The following is a 6,708-nucleotide window of genomic DNA, read 5'->3' on the forward strand; positions in this document are numbered from 1 at the left end:
CAGTCATATACGTGGGAGTTGGCATTGACAAGAATAAAAAAACTTTGCAGTGATCTGAACTTCAACCCTATAACTGAGCAAATATCTAAAAGGTTCAGTATGTGGAGAGCACTTTCTTTAAATGGTAGAATTCTATTATCTAAATGTGAGGGATATCCAGATCTGTCTATGTGTCTTTTTCCATGGAAATGCCTGCTAAAATATACAAAATATTAGACAGAATTTTATTAATTTTATTTGGAGAAACAAGGGTCATTACCTGAAGAAGGATATACTTTGTAATATAAAACAAAACGATGGTCTGTAGGTACTAAGTTTTGAAACATGAAATACTACATTCAAAGTCAAATGGTTAACCAGCCTAATCAGAGAAAAAGATAATATTTGGAACACTTTTCCTAAAAATGTGTTCAACTTGATGGGAGGTCTACCGTTTCTGCTCAAATGGGATTATATTTATAAATTACTTATTAAATTAGCAGACTTTCATAAACAAGCTCTGATGGCCTGGAAACTTATCTACAAACACAATTTTCACCAACTAATTATTGCATATGGGATAACAGGAATATTCTATATAAAAATAAATCTTCATTTTACAAAAAATGGGTTGACAATGGTATTATGTTGGTCCGACAGCTCATTAATGCTGATGGACAATTACTGACGTATAGTGAATTCCTGTCTAAATGTAAAATGCCAATCACACCAAAAGAATATGCAATAGTGTTTGATACTCTGCCAAGAGTCGTGTTGCAGCTGTTTAAAGACTCAGGAGATGGTGTCTTTATGACTCACCCAATTAAAAGTAGAATATACCTTTGAGAACTTGAGATTACCAAAACAAAATGCTCTAATAAATATATCAGGAGTCTTGTGCATGAAGTAACTGTACCACCGGCCAAAGTCTTTTAGATCACACATTATGGAGGAATTGATTGGCAGAAAGTCTGGTTTATTGGAAATAAGTTTTGTCTTAATAACAAGGCCAAAGAGGTTTCTTTTAAAATGATACACCATATATATCAGCAAAGAAAACTTTGGAAAAATTTAAGATTGATATTGAGTATTCCTGCACTTTCTGTGGACTAGAACAGTGCATAAGTGCACAGAACATAAGTGTGCTGTGAGAAGTCATCAATAATTTTTTTTCTTTTCTCTGTTCTTTGTCTGCTGTTTTATTTTTATTTACATTTTTTCTCTCTTCATTAATGATGTTAATTACCTGTTAAAGAAAAAGATGGCAATAAACTTAAAAAAAGGTAAAGATTTTATTTAAGAGTGTTTGTAGTATATATATATATATATATATATATATATATATATATATATATATATATATATATATATATATATATATATATATATATATATATAATCAGGGTAGAGACTGCGATCTGGTAGGATCGGCGATTCTACCAGTAGAGACTCCGATCGTAGTCTCTACCAGTAGAAACTCCGATCAGAGTCTCTACTGGTAGAAACTCCGATCCTGCCAGTAGAAACTCCGATCGGGTTAGGGTTAGGGTTAGGGTCAGAGACTCTGATCGGAGTTTCTACTGGTAGAGACTACGATCGGAGTCTCTACTGGTAGAATCGCCGATCCTACCAGATCGCAGTCTCTACCCTGACATATATATATGTATATATGTATATATACATATATATATGTATATATATATCAAAATAGGATAAAAAAAAATCCCATTTCACAATTATTTTACATTTCCAATATATAGAAACAAATGTGAGTAAAAATAAAATAAAAAAAAACAAAAATAGAATAAAAAAGCTCGAGGTATAAAATAGAAATTATATACATTAAATAAGATTATATACTTAACATAGTTTTTTATTTTATTTGCTTTAGAGTTTATAATGTTCTTTTAAATTGTGTAAATAATTGGGGGAAAAAAGTGTTTTAAAAATAATAATGTTTGGATGCTGGTGTGCAAATTTGGTGCAATGAACGTGAAATTTAGCAAATATTACTAAAAGGCTGATATTATGTATTTGTTCTGGATTTATTTTATCAGTGTGTGAAAGGCCAAATAAAAGTTTTTTGATAGAAGATATAAGCCTGTCTTGTAGCTCTACCCATATCCATATGAATAAGTAAATAATGGTGTTTCTATAGTGGGAGTATCATTTCATATCCAAATAGGCATGTCAAAATGAAAGGTACTTTTTGCCGGGGTAGCATGAATAGACGTCGCTGTCGATTTACGCTGCTGGTTGCTTTTTTCGACAGAGCAGCTCTTAAATCTTGATTTATACGGCTCTTTGCTGCATGCCTGTACTGTGCTGTTGCCCATAGCAACCAATAGTTTTTAAGTTCAAAATGTTGCAGCCTTCCAGATATGTCACGTGACATAACGTTGTCCTCATTCCATGTGACCCAGACCCTGCATATCACCGTGGCAACCAGACCAACCAAATCAAAACACGAATAATCTACCAGTGAAACAGTGTACAGCTGATGTCACTCAGAACTATTTGAATATAGATTCCGACAGTTCATTCACCCCCAATAAAAATTATTTCTCAAGAGAATTTTCGAGCAGCTTTGAATCAGTTGCTAGAAAACAGAGTTGCAGAAATGGAGGAAGAAAGAGAAATGAAAAGAGAGCTAGAGACCAGACACCTTCTCATGATACAGGAGGAGAGTGAGATCACTGAACAGACTTTGGAGGACAAAATTCAGCTCCTCACCACGGAAACTGTTGATCTGCATTCCAGAGTCAGGGAAAAGGACGCAGAAATTGACCTTCTGTTTTTAACAACTGATGATTTGCACAATGATCTAAGATCCGCGCATCATGAAAATGTGGCTGTTGTCAAGAAACTGACTGAGTTTCAGATGTTGATAAAAACACTGCAGGCCGACATAGAAGACTTGACCTCAGAAAAGCTTGAGCTTCAGGGTCAGGTGGAGGACTACGACTCACTGTTAAAGAAGGTGAGAGCAGAGAAGTATGAGCTTCAGAAAAAACTTGAAGAACAAGCAATGAAGCACCTGAGTGAGCACGAGCAGTTTAAATCCACCAGACACAAAGACAAGCAAACTATCACATCCTTGAGGTTTGATTTGAAAAATTACGAAGCCTATGTGATGGAGGCGAAACACAGCATCATGATAAAAGACGAGCTCCTGGAGCGGAAAGAGAGGACAATCATTCATCTCACACAACTCGGAGAGGAACTACTGGGCCTCATCCACTCCTTAAAAGAAACAATTGCAAATCTACAGCAGTTGCTGGAAGAATGTCAAGAGGCAATGTTTTGTGACGTGGAGGCTTTCAAAAATGAACCGAGGATTGGTTCTACTCCTGAGCTGCAAGAAACACCTGAGGACCCTGAAGGTTTGTTAGTTTCATTTTATTTCAAGCACATAAAATCATCAGATAACAAAGAACAATACAACACAGACAAACACAATTTTTGGCGTTAAAAAAGGACTGCAGTCAAACCAGATAGATAGATAGATAGATAGATAGATAGATAGATAGATAGATAGATAGATAGATAGATAGATAGATAGATAGATAGATAGATAGATAGATAGATAGATAGATAGATAGATAGATAGATAATTATGGTAAAGTAAGCTGGCTAAAATGGTTTTAAGGCTATTTGTAACATAAAATACAATCTCTTTCCTCCACCAGTATTTCACAAATTGGTATTAGTACTTGGTATACTATTAGCACCAACACTATGAACTACTTTTACTGTGTACTTTTGGAGTAATCATACACCAAAATTCCTTCCAGGCTACAAGTGTTTTTGAAATAGTGTAAAAGATTAAATTCAATGATGAATAAAATGTATTTTTCTAATAAGTACCTCATGAATTTGGTATTTGTGGTATTAGTACTTCATATGTTATCCGCATCAAACACTATGAACTACTTTTACTGTGTACTTTTGGAAAAATCATACTCCAAAGTCCTTTCCAGGCTGCAAAAGTGTTTTCATCTGAAATATTGTAAAAGTCTTCTACATTATTTGAGACAAAAACACTTTTGTAGCCTAGAAGGGATTTTGGAGTATGATTACTCCAAAAGTACAGTAAAAGTAGTTCACAGCGTTGGTGCCAATACTATACGAAGTACTAATACCAATTCGTGAAATAGTTGTGGAGGAAAAAGGTTGAATTTCATGTTAAAAATAGCCTTAAAACCATTTAGCCAACTTCCTTTACCATAATTATCAGATAAATAGTGCACATGAAAACATCAGGGGCTGGCTGGACCATGCAGAGGAGAATCAGGGCTGGCTGGACTGCAGTCAAAAACAAGTGAAAAGAAGTATAACTTATAGACTCCCACCCCCTTTTTACAAACTAATAATTAAATTGATTCAGCTTCCTTTGCTTTGTTAACACACTTTTTTTTTCAATAACACAAAACATCCATGCAAACCATTCACCATACACTTTTTTTAGTCACCTCACACACAATCAGATTTGCATAATCAACCTATTTTTATATAGACTACAATATTTATATACACTTTAATTATTTACTACAAATACAGTTATTAATAAATATGATAATATCTCCTTACCATGATTGCCTATGTTAATTAATTAATTAATTACAAATAGGCAATACACAATAATATCTTATTTTATGCATTCTTCTATTCTAACTAGTTATTCACTTATTCACATAATGTTCTATATTTTGTTGTTATCTATAAATAAGGTACTGTGGATCAGACAACTTCTACATGGCTTGGCTGCAATAACAACATACTGAAAGGAGTGTTGTGTTTCGGAGCTGGAGCAGTGATTGCTTCTTTGGCAGTTGTGATGGTACGGAAAGGTCTGAAACATGTGTGACTCTGCTAACCCTTTACTTCAGCCTGTGGACGACGAAGCCTTTCAAGACCAAGGGGACAACTTTGAATCCTGCTGTTGTGTTTGAAAAAGACTCATTCTACCACAACCCAAACACACAATAAAACAGACCTACCAACACTGAGGCTGGAGTGCAGAGACTTTTTCCAAACATCATTCTTCTTTCTGTTCTTTTTCATTCTTAATGTGGACAATCTGCTGAAATGCAAAAGTTGAAATGGAAAAGCGTATTTTCTTTTCCCGTATCTCACCCTTTTTCTTTGAATAAATTGAATTGCAAATAAACTAAACTGTTTGTGGAGTACATATGTGGAGCTCTTGGGAAATGCTTTAGTCTGTACAATATCTATGCTACCTGTTTATCCCGATGCAAATAAGCAATGAACAAATAAGTCTGGATGGGAAATGACATGCACAAATCAGTAAAGTGTGTGAAAACACTACATGAACCACTGAAAAAAACCTATTCCTTTTTACAGCTGCGAAAAAACATTTGATGCTTTTTGTTGAGATGATTTATGGATTAAATAAAAGTTGAATTAACCTGTAGTGAAGTATTTCTTAGTAGCAGATCTATTTAAAGTATTGAGTTGAGTGAGTTACAATTGTCTGTTGTACATGACAACACCAAAACAGTCCTATGGCCAGTGTTCGGTAAGAAAACAGGGACCACTGAGGGGAGAGTTGAACTAAGATGCACATTGACTTCTGGATTAAAACTCTTCAAAGATAAGCAACAGGTTCCTGAAAAGCAGTGGCGGCTGCTCGTCTTTCAGACAGGGGAAGCTCATTGTCGGCTTACATAAAAAAAAAAAAAAAACATTGTCAAGTTATTGAAACATAAATTCCGTTCCTTTTTAAGAAAATGGTCAGTGACCTTATCGTACCAAGTAGGCGTCTTTTCCAGGGACTGGACCAGTGTCCTCTGAATGTCCAGCAGAGCTAGGCTGCTTAGATTGCCTTGGCCCATTGTGTTGTAAGTGTAAGACCTCAGCCTTTTTAAACAACAGATGCTCCTTTCACTCCGACCAACAGTTTGATTGATTTAACTATCTACAAAACGATATTAAACTCGAACAAGAAATAATTAAATTATATAACTGAAACAAGAAAACGCTGAAATTATGTTAAATTGAAACAAGGAAGTACAATGAGTCTGTTTTATTTACAGTGCAAGAAATGAAAGAGTAATTTCATAGTGGTTTCTCTGATTTTACAGCAGAATACACAACGGTATTAAACTGAACTGTGTCAGTGAAGGAGTAGATCTCAAACTAGCTGTCAATCAAACGGGATTCAACCTTTCGAGCCAGCTTTTCTCTAATCAGCACCTGGGATTCTGGCGTCCAGCCCGGCCGAGCTCCGCCCACAGCTCCATTCACCCCCAGAGACACCCGGCGTCCAGGGGCAGGACAACATCGTGGCATTTATCCAATTACTGTCCAGTTTTGAGGCAATGACAAAAACTGTTCCACTCAGTCCCATTGAAGCCCACAGACGCCTGGCGTCTACGGACAAATGCACTGAGCAGAGATCAAATGAGAAAACAGCGCAACGGGAATGTATGAGAAGTGAACAACATCGAGTCTGTTGATTTGTGATAAAGCTGATTCTGAACGAACTCGTCTGTGAGATGAACGTGTTCTAACACATTTGTAGTCAATGAAATGTCAACACAACCGAACATATTTAACCATTTAATTTTTGTAATTTTAGGGGAAGCCGGGCCTCCCTTGCAGTCTATGAGAAATCACCACTGCTGAAAAGATAGCTGAAAATGAGGGCAACAATATAATTATCAGTACTTTATTACAACAGAACACAGCTCAGTATTATTATTAATA

The sequence above is a fragment of the Sphaeramia orbicularis genome, chromosome 8, assembly GCF_902148855.1.
Source record: "Sphaeramia orbicularis chromosome 8, fSphaOr1.1, whole genome shotgun sequence".
Classification (NCBI taxonomy): Eukaryota; Metazoa; Chordata; class Actinopteri; order Kurtiformes; family Apogonidae; genus Sphaeramia; species Sphaeramia orbicularis.